At 43.9% G+C, this 17,382-nt stretch overlaps 2 protein-coding genes across 2 annotated transcripts in view; one reads left to right on the top strand and one right to left on the bottom strand.

Moving 5' to 3' along the window:
- The window catches only part of LOC127231843 (leukotriene A-4 hydrolase-like), an 820,404-nt gene that overhangs the window by 575,362 nt on the left and 227,660 nt on the right, over positions 1–17,382 (bottom strand).
- Thsd4 (thrombospondin type 1 domain containing 4) overlaps positions 1–17,382 on the top strand; it is a 522,646-nt gene that overhangs the window by 389,670 nt on the left and 115,594 nt on the right. The gene's annotated exons all lie outside the window — the stretch shown is intronic.

The following is a 17,382-nucleotide window of genomic DNA, read 5'->3' as shown; positions in this document are numbered from 1 at the left end:
GGATCCCAGTGAGCTAAAATTAAAGTGACCACCAGGGCATCTATCTTTATCTGGAGCTTTGGGTCTCTTTGGAAGCTCACTGGTTCCCAGCAAGATTCATTGCCTTGAAGCTGAAGGACTGAGGGTTTATTTCTTTGATGGCTGACAGCTGAGGGATACTCTAAGAATTCTAAAATTGACTTGCTTCCCTCATCACCTAGCATTTTCTATTTTCAAATGAGAAACAATGTAAAAAAATTGTTTTGTGCTCAAACCAGAGATAGGCAAGAGAAAATACCCTGGTGTATGTATGGGTATGAGTGTGGGCATTTGTGAACCAGTTCACAGTTAGGGGGTACACTTGTGTGGGGAACATAGAGGTGAGAGAGAACCTCCTTCTACCAATCTTTTTCCCCTTTATTTTTAAAGACAGGGTCTCTCACTGGCCTGGAATTCACCAAATGGGCTGAGGTAGCCTGCCAGAAAGCTTGAAGAATCTGCCTGTTTTCACCCCATCAGCACTAAGATTCTCAGTGGGATGCACATACTCAGCTTTTTCTAATGTGGGTTTTGAGGAACAAACTGTGGCAAATACTTCACTATCTGAGCTGTCACTGCAGCCTCATTCTCTGCTTTTGAAGGGGCCATGTGATCGACTCAGGTCACCAAGATAATCCGCATCTATGAACATAGTACCATTTGCTGTTAGTCAGATTAAACCCCATCTTAACCACAGCCTTGGATAACACAAGCTGTGCCTGATATCAGGGCAGGGGCTCTGGGGATCATCTTAGAATTATGCCATCTACACTGTTCCAAATTCTTTCATGGGGCTGTTTGTATACCCAAGTGCCAGTTTATCAGAACCAAGGCGCTCTCAGCACCCACTGGACACAGGGCCAGTGGGAAATGATGGGAGATGCCATGGGTGATGTACCTCACCCTTTCTGTCCCCTTGAGAATTTTCAGTGCATTTCCACAGCTGGGACCTTGTTTCTCGTTTTAAAAGGTTTTGCTTTTGTTTTGTTTTGTTTTTGCCTTCCACATTTTCAGGGGTGGTAAAATGGTTCAACAGGTAAACCTTACTTCTAAGCCTGAGGATCTGAGTTAGACTCCCCTACATGGTGGAAGGAGAGCTCCAACTCCTGAAAGTTGTCCTTTGACCATACATGCACCATGACACACACACAACATACAAGAAATAAGCAATATGGTTTAAACCCTTTAAATGAAACCACATTTTCTTTTCATAAATGAGAAAGCAGGAGCTCAGAGTGGTTAAAAGATAAATCAGAGAGCAAACACAATGGCTGGGATGTGGGACTTTCAACTCAACAACTCATGGCTCTAAGGTAGGAACTTTCCCTAAAGCAGGACTCCACTGTCAAGAATCTTATCACTTGGGATCGGAATATGGTGCATGCCTTTAATCCCAGCACTCAGAAAGCAGAAGCAGGCAGATCTCTATGACTTCAAGGCCAGCCTGGTCTAGAGACCTAGTCCCAGGACAGCCAGGGCTACACAGAGAAACCCTGTCTTTAACATCCCGCCCCCAAAGAATAACCATATCACTTGGAGCTGGAGAGGTTGTTAAGAGCATTCGCTGCTCTTGCAGAGGACTCAGGTTCCTAGCACCCACCTAGCCGTTCACAGCCATTAGTTCCTCCACTTCCAGGGGATCTGGTGCCCTCTTCTGACCTCTGTGGGCACTGCAGTCATATGGCCATATACATGCATAAAGGCCAACATTCAGACGCATAAAATGAAATAAATAAGGAAAACTTTAAGCATTATAATAAAAATGTTAAAGAGAATCTTGTCCCTGGGAAAAGCAGGGCAGCATTGACAGGAGGAAGTATGATAGAAGTGCTTTTAACTGGTGCTGAAGCTGGAGGATAACCTGGGACTGGGGTGGGAGGGCTACACATTGGAAAGATGGGTATTAAGTGTCTAGAAAGAGAGAGAAAGAACATGGAGGTGGGGAACTGTCAGAGAAATGGGAAGGACAAACAAAGGGTGTTGTGGGGGCTGGAGGGTGACCTGCCAGAAAGCTAATTGGTGAGTGTTGACAGTGTGTTGTTCAGGGAGGTGGCTGAGTCATGGGGAGTCTGGTGAGAGAGGTCCTTCAAGGACTTTGCCGGAAGACTGTATGCATTAAGGACCTGGTGGTGTGGTTGGTTTTGTTTGTCAGTTGCTGAGTAATTTCAAGTAGCACTCTGTCATAGACAGGCTGAGCTTTACCTAGCATAGACTTCTATCCATTCTGAAATCTCAGGTTTTTGGTAGATACCCGACTTGTTAATGAATCACAAAATTAGTTCAATGGGTTTTTACTGACATTTAAAATATAAACTAAAATGGGATTGGATGAATTAAAGAACACAGGATACAGTAAGACCAATAGCTTATTTCTTAAAACAGCTCCAGGTTGTGTGTGTGTGTGCATACATATTTTGTTTTGTGTGGAGATGATCATGGGAGTTAGTCAAAGAAGCTGAGAAAAGACACACTGTCCAAAGGAAGTCTAGCATATCTGTATACAGAGACAAGTTCAGTAATATGGCTAGCACTGCTTTTGATAATCACTAGTAACTAAAAACACACGTCTCAGTGTACATCCTCAAGAGGATAGATAAATAAGTTGCAAGTTATGCGTGTAATGAAGTTCAGAGTCACACTAAAAAACACAGAAAAAACTAGATCCATATGTAGCAGCATGGACCAAAAAAGAAAAAAAAAAAAAAAACAGAAAAGATCAATTTTAAAAATTGTTTCTGACTTATACATGTACTATTGTATGAGTTGCATATACTTTTACAAGTTAAGACAATATGAAATTATTTATAGATCTGTGCAGATTAGTGGAAACATAACTATGTTTGAAAATGATAGTGCTGCATTAAGGACAATCGTTCTGGCTGATGAGAGAAGAGAGGGATGGGGCAGGAGCAAGGACTTTCATCCATAGCTCTTCAGCCATCACAAGTGTGGTGACCAGAACACAAGTGTCTGTGGTTGTCACTGCATACCTTTGCCTGCAGACTGGACATAACACATAAGAGTTGTATAGACTGGAGTGGGGCAGGTGGCACATGCCTTAATCCCGGCACTCAGGAGGCAGAGGCAGGCAGATCTCTGTGAGTTTGAAGCCAGCCTGGTCTACAGATAGAGTTCCAGGACAGCCAGAGCAACACAGAGAAACCCTGTCTAAAAAAGAGTGTGTAGAACAGAATCATAGGTTCTTTATGAGCCAGTATGGTCCTGGTTACAATAGCACAGCTTTGAAGGGGTTGAGAAGAGCCCATCCCCATACACAAGTGTGTATGAAATATGCAGGATGCTGCTGGACAATATGGAAGGGTTTCGAGACAGAAAAATCCATACTCTGTATGTCTGCTCACTTTGTTGTTACAAAACACAGGCAAGTTGCTTATTAACCCCAGAAAGTTGGTCATCATATCACACACCCAACAAATACACATGTGGGCAGCACACTTATTGTCTTAGTGCTGGTGTGGTGAAGATAGGCAGGTTCCTGGGGCTTCCTAGCTAGCTGCTCTGGCCTACTTTATGAGTTCCAGGCCAGGGAGAGACTTTGTCTAAAAATAAAAACAACCAAAAACGTGTGGCCAGCATCTGTGGAATGTCACCCGAGGTCCTTTAGCACTGCATACACCTCATGGGTTCATGTGGACAGTTTCAGGCCGTGTCCAGTGGCTATTGTTTGGGAGCATGCATCCTAGGACAACCTAATATGAGAATGTTTAAACCACTCTGCAACCAAGTGTAGATTTTAGGCAGGGGGCAGATGTTTTCCTTAGGAGGCGGGGAATAAAATAAACCAAGATATCTTCTATAGCTAATCAACGAAAAGTAGATGTCTAACACAGAGTCAAGTAAATGAATGGTGTTCTAAAGTGCTTTTACCATATAAATAATGAAAGGAAAAACTCTGGGTCTCATATCTGACCAGAACAGTAAGTTATAAAGAATGTTATCTCAGGCTACCCCCATGAGACAGGTGTTGATGAAGAAAAGGGAGCTAAGATATTTTCTTGTGTGTCCAAGATCACTGCTGCTACTGGGTATAGTGGGCAGGATATGAACTGGGGTTTTACTCCATAGCTCCCAGTGTTTTCTCTATATCACTCAGTGATATGGTTGAAAGAAGAAAGAGTGTGTTTTAGAAGCCAACATGTGGTTGCCATGGGGCAAGCAGGCTCTTGGGGAACCTCAAATACTAAAAAATAACATTTAGATCTTTCCCAAAGGAACCCACTTGAAGTTCTTGAGCAGATGATTAAGAGGAATGCCCTGCCCTCGAAGTTCCCACCAGAGGTACATGACAGAAAGACATCCACAGGACAAAGTGACACAGGGAAGGAGGGTGGCAGAAACTCCCCAAATTGCTTCCTGACAGCCTTGGAACCATCCAAGCATGTTTTTAGTCACTTAGGCTGCTAGCCCAAGGCTCAGCAGTCATCTCCCTGTGGAGGTGTGCCTGACTTCACAGGTTATAATTCATAACAGGTGTTCCCGTGGAAACTCTATCCTCCTTGAAAGTTGGGTTTTCATCTGCAGAGCAATGTTAGACTCCACTATGGGTCAGAGTGGCTTTCCTGGGTGGGTCTGGGTATCCAAACACTAAGGAAAGTGTCAGCTTCCAACTAAACAGTTGGTTCATAACCTGTATGCAACACTAGAAGAATATTGAGCATTGAGGTATTGGGAATAATCACTGACTGAAAAGAAAGAGAATTGATTTTTAAACAACAACCACATAAACCAGGTACCAAGGTGGGTGGTGTCAAAACCTTCCCTGAATTCCAGTATAGCTCTAGGAGGCTGTCAACTTCATGTGATATGCTACAACATAAAGGAAAACAGCATGCTTTGTTAGACTGAAGGCATTCATAGTTAAGATGGGGTGGGGGAGAATGATGGTTACAGAGTTTGTTTTAAGCATTAAGAATCGAAGTGAGGCTGGAACAGAAGTGAATAATCCAGTATCCTTTAGGAGAGAACTGGAGATGACTTCTTAGGAGGTGACATCTTAGCTGGGTATTGAAGGAGGAGTAAGGATGTACAGTTATGTCAGGCATCAGGCAATCCCAAAGCTAGGAACTGAGTAGGTGAATGTGGAGTGAACCAAAGAAGTTCAATGTAGAAAACAAAGATAAACCATGTTTGAAAACCAGGTGGTAGTTTTACTAAACTAAATGCATGGGCATCCCTCTTTAACTAGGTTGGGATCAGACTGTGTCAAGGTAGAGGATGATGTGGAAAAGTCATTTTGGGCAGAAAAGTCCAAATAAAAGTCCATGAATTCTAACGCTATTTAAACAAGCAGCCCAGCTAGAGCTTTGGCAAATCTAAGATACCCAAATCATGTGTTGGTATGTATATCCAGAGGAAGAAGATGTACCCATTCCTAGTTTTTGTATTTCACTATTAGTTGCAAATAACTTTGAATGCAGAAGAGTCTTCCTTGAATTACTAGAAGGCTCCATTGCTCTGCTTCTGTAAATTCAAAGCTCTCCAATCAAAGATGGTTGAGTCCTCTTGTATCATTCTGTGAATGTGGAAAGCAGAAGCCAAAGAACCTACAGAACTTAGCCAAACTCTGCATAAGTTACCAAGAAGGGTCTGAATCAGGCTGCATGGCAGAACACATGGCTATGGCTGAGGTAGATGGCACAGCTTTTCCGTCCAACCTGTGGAGATTTCCAGCCACATCACTGTTGGTTTTCATTCCGTCAGAACTCTGTTTGTTTTGTGTTCTTTGAAATCACAACCAGAATGTCCTTGAAGTCTCCTTTCCAGAGCGTGTGTTTCTTATGACTATTCATTCCCTCCTTTATTAGAGCCACATCTGTAGCTCATCACTGTGTCTGTGGCAATGAGTGAAATGGGTGCTACTTCTGTTTTGCTGACTGGTTTGAGGGGAGAGTGGCCTTCCACAAACAACACCATGCTGTGCCATCCTGCTGTGGGAGGGTATGTACTCAATACTGTGACATCATTGAGGTTTTTCTCTCCATGTTCTCTGAGAACAAACCCATGATCATTACCCAAAAGCTTATTTCTTACGACCATCTTACCCCACATTCCAGAAATGGCCATCTGTTTCTCCGACACAGTAAATCCAAGGATCTATCTTTGAGACGGCATGGTGAAAGTATTGGCTAAGCGTTCTGTGCTGAGTAAAGTGTGAGATGTTGAGATTGTCATGTCAAACTGAGGCTGGCTCCATAAGATATTTAGCTGTGTCTGCTTCCTCCAGATTGATCCGCTTTGGGCAATTCTTTGATCATTCAAGTCCCCTGGTGTTAAGTTCTAGGCTGATGGTTGTTTGGACGAAGTGTTTCAGACTCAATTTGGCCAAGTTGCCAGTAATGAAACCATTTTCTGTTTGTTTCCCCTATTGCCTAGTAGGGTTGGAATTCTGCAGGTTTCCTATCGGGGGTGTATTCCCATGTTGAGGGTCAGGCAGAAGCCCCACAAGAATAGAAACAGGTACGTACCATCAGCGCTTTGTTGGACTCTGGAGTGACCCTGGCCCTCCAGCTTTGGAATGCTATTGTTTAGAAGCTACAGCCAGGGTTTGGGGGTGGGGATGGGGGAAAAAGGCCAAGGAACATTGGAGCCACAAGCTTTAGGGAAGAGGGCTGGGTGAAGCAAAGAACTCTTGCTAAACCAAAATATTTAACTAGATTTCACTTTTTGCTTTCAGCTTGAATTCTTTGCTTGAAAGTTGAGCTTTGAAGTTGTTTCTTTTCTTATTGTTCCAACAATATTGTGCTTTTAATCTTGTGTCTTTGGGTGGACCCAAAGACTATTTAGATTATTTTGAAATTGTAGCATCAAATTTCTCAAATTCCTGAGTGTGCTTCCTGTCAGGGGCTTTCCTTGACGCCACTGGACTTTTCTCTCTCTGGTAGCCATGAATGTGTAAAGACAGACTGACTAAAACTGACAGTGTTTGCAAGATTTTCAAGAGTTGCTAAATAGAATACACATGCTAAAGCAGGTGCACGAGCGCACATGTGTTTGTGTGTGTGTGTGTGTGTGTGTGTGTGTGTGTGTGTGTAAAAAGAGAGAAAGAAAGACACCTGTTCTTGGCTCTTGTTTATTTGTTTGTTTGTTTGTTTGTTTTTTCTAGACAGCATTTCTCTGTGTAGCTTTGGAGCCTGTCCTGGAACTCACTTTGAAGACCAGGCAGGCCTCGAACTCACAGAGATTCACCTGCCTCTGCCTCCCAAATGCTGGGATTAATGGCATGTGCCGCTACCACCCAGCCCTCTTCTTGAATTTTTTAAGTACAGAATATTTAGATCGTGTCTTTTCATGGGCAATACATACTGCAAAGAGCATACTTACAGAAACCAGTCTAAGAATGAAATTAGAAGCTAAAGAGATGACTCAGTAGATAGGAACACTTGCTGCACAGCATGAGCTGTTAATCCCTAGTGCCCCACGTAAATAATCTGGGCATGGCTGTATGTGTCTGTAATCTCAATATTGAGAAGGTCCAGGTAGATCCTGGGAACTTGCTGGCCAGCTGAGCTAACTAAAATGAAAAGATTCAGTGTGAAACCTTATCTCTAAATAGAGGTAGAGAATGATAGAGGGAGATGTCCAGGGTCATTTTCTGGCTTTGACATGTGCATGCTGTAGGCACATGCACATGCACACACACACACACACACACACACACACACACCATAGAAATCACCAGGAAAATGAGTGAGAAGAGACTTCTAGGTCATAGGAACAAAAACTAAGAGCAGAAAAGCATGAACCTGGCCATTGGCAAACCCTAACTGGATTGGTGTGACTATTTCATCCCCAAGGCCAGGAGCCTAATCTTTAATCTGGAGGCATTAATAGGCATAGAGACGAAAAAGGCCAGAGGGTACACAACCTCCAGTATAAAGACACTAGAGAATCCATTATAAAGGCTAAGGTTTTGAAAGTGAAAAACAGGGTCACAGTTTTTGTTGAGTCCCCTTTCCCTATGACCTGCTACTTTTCTTCCTGTCAACTACCTGACATTTATGCTCAAGTCTCACCATCAGGGACTCAAGGATGGAAACACACATTAAGATACTCTTTTGAGTGCTGGAGAGATGCCTCAGGAGTTAAAAATACGTATTGCTTTTCTAGGGGACCTGGGTTTGATTCCCAGCATCCACATGGCTGCTCACAAGCACCTATAACTCCAGTTACAAGGATCTGATGCCCTTTTCTGGCCCCTGTGGGTACTGCACGTATGCAGGTGAAACACCCATACACATAAAATTAAAAAAATATTTTTTAAAAAAAGATGTTTTTTGACACAGGAACCAACAGGACTTGTGGGCATGTTTGGGAAAGTCCTCTTTGAGGCCTACTGCTCTGTGCCTCATAGGCCTTGGTAATCTTTACTTGTTGAACTGCTAGTGCTCTTCCTTAAAGATGGCAGATTCCCCAAGCCAGGGCCAAGAACTGTGTTCTCATAATCATTCTCTCAAGGGAAGAGTGTGGCTCTTTCATAAACTCTTAGTGTGCCTTAGACAGCAGCTCGGCTCTCTCAAAAGCTATATTTTTATTCTCCGTCCCTCCCAGCTCTGTAAATGCAGGATCCAGAAGAGCCATATTATTTTGAAAGTGCTTCAGACAGAACCATATTATTTTATAATTCCTGAGGCGAGACTAAGGCTTGAGATAGTAGATTATATTCGGTAAGGTTCAAGAACAGCTTTGGGATCAAATGATCAACCAGTATTACAAAGACACAGCCTCACAATACCCCCTCCCCAAAAAAAGATAAAACCTAATTCCCTTCTAATAAACTGTTTTATTGGGGGGGGGAGGCTGGATTGATAACTCAGTCAATGTAGTGCTTGCTTTACAAGCATGAGACTCTAAATTCAATCCCCAGAATTCATGTTTAAAAACAAATAAAAAGCCAGGCGTGGTACAAGCTTGTAATTCCAGTGCCCTGGGGAGGTGGAGAGAGGCAGATCTCTGGGGCTCACTAGTCAACTACCTAGTGAACTTTAGGCTGGGGAGAGAGAGATCCTGTCTCACAAACAGGGTGGGTGGCTTCCTGGGAACAACATGCTAGGTTGTCCTCTGGCCTCACACATACACAGAAACATATGCTGACACATAAAAGAAGTCATTTAGGTTTGATGACGTTGCATACCACCTACTTTAGGAAAAATGATGCTCTTAAATCTGGAGCCCATCATTACACATTTCAACTACTCAGTATTGTTCTGTTTTTTTCCTTTCTGAACTCCACTTCTGCTGATAGTAGTCACAGTAAGGACCACCTGGACATCCCAGGAAAAACCTAATGATACTGGGTGTGAGTATGTCATGTGACTTCATTTCAATGAGAAACAGCATCTTAGATGTCTTCAGAATCTAGCACAATGCAAGGCTGATTGTACAGTTTATCCAGTACAAGTATTGATTGGTTGATTTGTTGTTGATGTTCGAAAAGACATGCACATGATTGTCCCTTCAGAAGGTTGCCAGTCTTCTGAGCTGAGAGCCAGCTTCCTGTCACTTTATTGATCTGCATTGATGAGACACAGATTGGGCCTCTGCCAAGCTCTTTGCATATGCTTTTCTGAGCTCCTAAAATAGAATCTCTAAACTCTACAAATGCCTTACTGTCCTGACTTGGCCCTTGCCACCTGCAAGGTCACAGAAATGCATAGCAGTGTCTCCAAGAGTGGAAAGGCCCATTGGAACCCGAATCCCTACCCAGATTGTAATACAGCCTCATTACACACCATCAGTCCAGCGGTATGCATTCCCTTAGGGTGGTTCCATTCTGCCACTAGTCAACTCTGGCTGCTGGCCCAGAGGAGTACATGTGTGTAAATCCAAGGGCAAACGTCGCCTACCCCATTGTGTGAGTCGGCTTTGTGCCTAAAAGACCTACACAAAGTCCCAGTGTCTTCCCATGATGTGCCCCCAAGATGTGACACTCCTTGAGAGCACTGAGCCATAGATCTGCACACCGGGAGGCACTGTGGTCCCCTGTTTGCCTGTAAACTGTCCCAATTCCTGAAACATCAGTCTGAGAGTCATCTTTCTGCTGTGGCACCGTCCGATGAAAGCCTATTAATTTCTCTTCCCAAGTGACTGATTCAAGCAACAGAAGAATTTTCTTAAAGACTAACATAGCAATTAAGATGTTACAGCAGTGTGGCCTTGGGAAAATACCACTAATTAGTTCCAGTCCCTAGTGTGGGTTAGACAGGATTCCATGCAATGTTGTCACTCACACAGAGAGCTCTGTCCATATTTTGGATGTTTGTCTTCTTTCTGGAATGCCACTGGGCCCACAAGGTTAAATCTTACTGCTTTAATAGGTTGAGAACTACCTCATCCAGGAAGCCTTCTCTGGTTCCTCCATGTACTCCCCTTCTCGGTTTCCATAGAGTTTTGTTTGCCTGTCTATGGGAACTCTTTCCATTATCTCTTGTTTTATTTGGGGGTGTACGCAGGTGCCCATGCGTGAACAAAGATGGAGGCTGGGAGTCCACCTCAGTAGTTATTCTTTGGCAACTGTCCACCTTGTTTTTGAGACACCTTAGTTCCAGACAGATTATCACTGAACCATGAGACTATTAGAAACATCAATATGATAGAGGTGAGGGTTGAAGGCAGACCCTTGACTACAAAGTGAGAACAACCAACCATCCTGTTACAGCAAATGCTGTCTGTGAATTGTCTGCTCATTCCCTCTAGGGCAAAAGTAATGGGGGAGTAGGGGTAATGGCATTTGTAAACTCAGGTCAAGATGAAAATATGTGTCTGCTGAGAAGAGCTCTGCACACCACCTGCTCTTACCCAGACCCCAGGGATTGATTGCCTTGGGTCTCCATGCTTCCCAAACTAGGGAATTTTAAACCTAGGAACATTCCAGGATGCCTGCCTGGACCAGGCATTGCCATGAGTCTGCTAGATCTCCTTTCATGTTGGGTACTTTATAAGTGACTGTAATTGCAACAGGCTTTGGTCGATGACTTTGAGCCTAATAAAAATGTCAAACTCATTTTAAAAAGTTTCCAAGACCAAATAAATTCTGGAAAGGTTATAATCTTTGATGGTTCTGAACTTGTGAATAGTAAGAATGTGGGGAAATACTGCTGCTGTGTAGGGAGCTACTGGAACATCACACTGGCTATTGCTTCTGCATTGTCTTGTCATGGAAGTTTGGTTATAAGATCAGAAATCTCCCCATAACATTCTTTTCCTTTATTACAACAAAGCAGCTCTGTGTGTGTGTGTGTGTGTGTGTGTGTGTGTGGTGTGTGTGCTTATGTTTGTGCATGCATGTGTATATGTGTGTATGTTTGTGTATGTGCTTATATGTGTATGTATATGTGTGCATATATGCATGTGTATGTGTGTATGTGCTTGTGTGTATGCATGTATATATGTGTATGTATGTATGCATGTGTACATTGTATATTTGTGTATAATGTGCTTATGTATGTGACTTTGTACATGTTATTTGTGTCTATATGCTTATGTGCATATATGTGGGTATATATTTGTGTGTATATGTATGTGTGAGTGTGTATATGTGCGTGTGTGTCTGTCTGTGTCTGTATAGTCTTGTATGTGTCTGTATAGTCTTGTATGTGTCACAAAGTAAAGTCTAGAATAAACATAAGTTAAATTATCCTAGAGTAACCACCAGAAATATTTAAAATTAAGCTCAAGGACATTCCCCTCCTGCATAGTAGCTTAAGACTGTAGCCATGTGTGAGGCAGTTATACAAGAGAAGCTTCCTATGGAGGAGGTGGGTCTCAGTGCTGGAGAGGCAGCTATCCACAGAGCAGAAAGGGGCAGAGAGGCAAAACCAGAGAGTTGGGGTAGGGTAAAGATCATGAGCCATTTGGACTTGAGGGTATCATCTGGAGAGTGGGAAGAGGCCTTCAAAACAATTAACATTCTATTGAAATTTACTGAAGTCCTCTTGGAAGCCAAATTCCTGGCTGCAAGCATTGGAAAATGTCACCATCCTTGTAGCCACCCTAGACACAAGTTTATATTCAATTCTGTAAAGACAGCTGATGGTGATTCCAAGGGCCTAAGAGGAGGAGGGATGGGAGCAACTACTAATGGAGATGGGGTTGCTTTGGGGGTGATGAGGTATTATGTAACAGGCTAGTGATGATGGCCATGTGACTCTGGGTGCACTGCTGAATTACACACTTTCAAAGGGTAATATGTATGGTGTATGGATTGTATCAGAGAGTAATATGGGAGAAACTATGAGTCAAAGGCATACTCTCAAAAACATGAAGCTGTTGGGTAAGTAGGCAGGCTGGGACACAAACCCAGGCTTTCCTGGCTATTCCCCTATACTGTGTTGCTTTTTGTCCTTTGAGACCTGTGAAGGTTTCATTAACAAAAAGGCTAGCTACAAACTGTTGGGCATGGGATGCAGTGATGTGACTGTTGGATGCAATGGAAAACAAGCTGCAAGCTATAGATAGCACACAGGATATTGGCTCTGAAGATGAGAAACGTGTTCACAGACTAGAAGAGCCGTCCTAGTGAATGTTTCCCATCCCTGCAGCTGGTGGAGTTGGCAGAAAAGAGCCTTACCCCCCAGGGCACCAAGTGGTGTTTATTAGAAAGATTATAACCCATAGGCTCTGATGTATTGGTGAGAGGACAGGATAGAGCAAAGGCCATTAGGTGTGAGCAGAGAAGAGTTAGCTTATGAGTTTGATGATGGAATTGGAGAGAACAATTACATGCAGAAAACAATTAGATGAAGGAAATACAGTCTGCACACACATCCATCACCTGCAGGGAATAGACTCTGTATCCCACAATATCAGCCCCTAAATATACTATGCTTTTTTCTATTACATATAGGCCTATGATAAAGTTTAACTTGTAAATGTACCATAATATATTAATAATAATAACTAGTAATAAGCTAGAGTAATTGTAATAACACATGAAGAAATGTTATTTAAAGAACTTAGGAGCTGTTTAGGTTTGGAACTTCCCACTTTAATATTTTGAAGTTTGGCTTAACGAGGGGTAACTGAAACTATGGACTGTGAAATATAGGTCAGGGGCTCTATTGGACCAACCCGGCCCACAGAAGATGGAGAGGAGGAATTGTGGAGCACACAAGTTTCTCTCTTTTTAAATCTTGGTTTCCAGGCTGGAAGACAAGAAGCAGAAAACCTAAGGGTGACTCTAAAGCAATAAGTGGAGGGCCCATTTGAAAGGTGACTATGTAAGCTTAGGACTTACTGGCACTGGGACAGTGGCCCTGGAGGATGATCAAATCTATCCAGACCCTCATCCCAGACAAGTGTAGCTTTTCTCTGCTTCCACTTTGGGAAGGCAAAATCTCTGCTTATGTTGCCAAGAAGAGCCCTGAATGCACAGTCATGCTGGCCACCAGGTGGGTGTTTATAGCGCTTGGTACTTACCAGGTTGAGTCAACATCTTTCAATTACTCCTTGCCTTATGAAACCATGTAGCTGGACTTACTGTAGCATTCCTTTGGCCATTTGAGAATCTCAGTTCAAATGTATGTATTTCTAAGTATGACCTCAGGTGAATGACATAGGGACTTCTAAAGGAGAAATCAGAAGGGCCCTGAGTGTTTGGATGCAAGGTATTAAAGTCAACAAATGAGCCAGTGTGTAACTTAGAGCAGAAGGAATAAAGCACGTAAGGATGGCAGTCTGATATTGAAAGGGCCAGGTTGTAAGGGCATTGCGGGAAGAATGAAAACCTTGTTGACTCTGAGTGATTCAAATGTATGCTTGTTGTTTGGATAGTATTGTATTCTCAGAAGAGACTGGACTGGGAGGTTTAACCTCACTTTGAGATTGCACTATTTAAAGACTAGGGCCTTTATGCATATCAAGATGGGAGCCCCTGGGGTTTCCACCACAGGTCATTCTATTGGACACAGGAGGACCAGGGATAGGGGAAGCATGCTTAGGCCACACTGGTGGGATAGTGACATTCTTACCATCAACAACTGAGAGGCTCAGCCAGCCACCAAAGTGGGGAAGACTGGGAGGAAAGATTTGGGAGGGAAAGCGGGGAGGTAGAGTTTGACCATGAAGTTTGCAGGGCCTTTTGAACCCCATCGGCAGGGATTCTATGCAGCCAGGGAATGTAAAAGGACAAGGTTCAGGGTGAGGTTAAAGCCTGGAGATAGGAATGTGATATTTAATGTTGCGAGACTTGGTGAGATTACCAGGTGTAGACAGAGGGGAGGAGGGGGGCAAAGGACTGAACCTGGGGTTCTCCAGTATTTAAGTCCAGGAAATGGAACAAGGAGGAAAGAAGGGAGGAAGGGAGGAGGAGGAAGTGAGAGAGAGGAAGAGAGAGAGAGAGAAAGAGAGAGAGAGAAAGAGATGGGGGAGAAAGAAGGAAAGAAGGAGGCAGGGAGGCAGGGAGGGGATTCAGGCAGGCAGGCAGGCAGGAAGGCCCAAGAGACTATGCTATTCTGGAAGCCTAAAGAAGGCATCTCAAGGAGGCAAGTTACACCTGCTGTGTCCCATGTTCTCAACAGGTAAAATGAGGGTTCCACACTGGCAGTCAGATTTAGTAGCCTAGTGTCATTATAATGTTGACCATGGAAATGACTACACGGTAAGGGCAGGCGTTTGGCTGCAGCAAACTGAAGAGAAAATGCTGCTCTCCTTAGTTTTTGAGTGTTCTTTTCCTAATATCAGACACCCTCCTCTATCCTTATGGAAATGTAAAAGCAAAAGAAAATTCTTCAAGATATCTTTCCTGAATGACTTGTTCTGTAGCTGGGCGGATAGACCCCAGAAGCTGTGTTGTTCTCTACTGGCAGTGCCTGGCTCTTTGCGGGAGGGCCACTGGGCTTCAGTATGATCATCCATTTTATATTCCCTGGCCCTCAAGCTTCTGAGACAGAAGGGAGTGCAGTTGGGAGGCTTCAAACTCCAGCAAGGAAACAAGATAAAGTGCTCAAAGGAATGAGAGCTCCCAGATGTAATGTGATGACATTTCAAATGGCACTTATAATGTGGTGATCAAGAGCCTGGGGAGATGATCTGAAAACATTTCAAAGAGGAGGCAGCAGGTGGGGCTGGATCACAGCTTGGCTGCTTGGGACACACAGAGGAAAAGAAAGAGCACACTTGGGGAAGCTGAAGCCTTAGCAGCACCCACAGGAATGTGCTGACAGATGTGAGCTCATGGGACCACATGGGAGCTCTTGAAGGGGAGTTACAGGAGATGCTCTGCCAGAGACCAGAGAGCCCATGTGGGTAAAGATGGATGCACACCCCAGACTGGGAAGTGCTGGAGGAGGTCCTGTTCATAACGGAGTGGGATTTTAGGAGCTGTTAGAAAGATCAGAGAAGGGATAAGGAGGGACCATCACCATGGGTGATGCCTCAGCATGCAAGACATTCAAAGGCAGGTGGGCATGGCATTTGTGAGTGCCAGAACCAGATAGTCGCTGGTTGGGAGACGAGCCTTACATGCCTCTACCCCTATGACTTAACTACTAACATACAAATGTCCTGCCCCACACTTAGGACTCACAGGTGAAGAAGGTGCCACGTGCGCACATTCTGTAGCATGCTGTCATCCTGGGGAAACCAAGTGTGAGACCAAGTGTCTTGTCTTAGTACAGGCATGATGTACCTCCCTCTTAAAAAGTGGCCTTGGCCAGGCACAGTAGAAAGGTCCTGTAAATTTTAAGCAGGGGCATACAACAGAGTGTGTAAGAATAGCATCGAAGACCCTAGGAAGCAGAGGATTTGGAAATGAAGAAGGTGCCTGGAACCTGGAAGAGAGTAGGGAGTGGGCAGGAGAGAAGAAGAGGACCAGATATTAGTAGGGAAAGTAGCTGAGAGAGGAGCCAAGAGTTGGTACATGGCTACAGTGTGGTGGGCCCTTCCTAAGGTTTGTTTCCATTGATTTGTGGCCTTTCCATCTTTAAAAGTGCACTTGCCTCATAGAAAACCTTGTGATACAAAGAAGAAAATGATCCTGTCTTTTTAGTACCCTGCCATGTCTTTCTGTTAATGCTCAAATCTCCATCATCCTTCTATTACTTCACTTTATGAAGGGTCCTCCCATATTATAGTTCAATGCTTTGTTGAGCCTGGAAGTCTGCCTCATCAGGGAAGAGGCCTTGCTATACGGGCATGAGGACCAGAGTTTGAACAACACACACACACACAGTTAGCCAGGCATGGTCTCGTACATGCCTATAACCCCAGCACTGACCATGTAGAGACAGAAGGATCACTGGGGCTTGCTGGCTGCCAGCAAGTCAAAACACTAGATTCGGATTAATGGAGAGACCCTGCCTCAAAGGAATAAGGCAGAGTGATACCCAGTGTCCTTCCAAAAAGTCCTTATAGCCTACGTTACCACTGACAGCATATCGCCATGTAACTTGCCAAAAGTGAGCATTATAGTTTTAGAATTCAACAGCCCCTAACCTCCCTTTATATTTCCAGGCAAGGAGTGGTCTAAATAATGAGTCATACCCCCCCAGATAAAGAAAATGAGGCCAGTCTATGCTTTCACCTGTCTTACACTGCATACTTGTTCTGTGCAGACACAAAACAATGGCCTGGAATGACTGACTCAGCATAGATTTCACCGTGGAGGATTTGGGGTCTGGGAAAATGCTGTGAAGTCCAGAAGCCTAACATGTACACCTTAGTTCTGGCCTATTTGAAGTGGGTGGGGAATTTAAAGATCCCTCGCTGTCAGCTGATGCTCAGGAAATCTTGAGTGACACATCTGTCTTCAGAGCTGGCTCTGTGGAGAGAAAGAAACCACACAGAACAGTGTGTGAGTCACTCCTAATGATAAGTGGCATTTTGAGAGTCCACACAGACCAGTCAACAAATGTGACCTGGTACAGCACTCTCTTTCAGTGGAATGGAGTGGCTCCTACTACAGACAGGGCCATTCACAGGGGTGAAGTTGTGCTCTGGCTTACTCAGCCATGCCTGTGGCTCCTCCCGAGTCTCTTCTGTGTGATAGACCCGAAAATCACATGAGATGAGCATTTCTAGGGCCTGGGGTTACCTTGATTTTTAACTCCAGCCAGACTGATTGCATGGATTTGCTTTTCTTCTCAAAGACCAAGAGAGGTCAGTATTTTCACTTGGTCACACACAGGAGGAGAGTGTGTGAGGATAATAATAGCCAGAATGGCTGTTATTGGGTGCTTACTATATGTCAGGCAGTTAGAGTATGCAGCTCCCTCTGGCATGTTCAGGGCCCAGTAAGCAAAGCAAATTAAATACAGGCTCCCTGGCAAAATGTCCAAGACCATCATCTATGGTGAAGAGGTGAAAACTGCTTGCAAACAGATCTAAATAATCCGTTCCAAACACGCCCAG

Source organism: Phodopus roborovskii, unplaced genomic scaffold (assembly GCF_943737965.1).
Source record: "Phodopus roborovskii unplaced genomic scaffold, PHOROB, whole genome shotgun sequence".
Classification (NCBI taxonomy): domain Eukaryota; kingdom Metazoa; phylum Chordata; class Mammalia; order Rodentia; family Cricetidae; genus Phodopus; species Phodopus roborovskii.
This window is presented reverse-complemented; position numbering and strand designations above follow the sequence as displayed.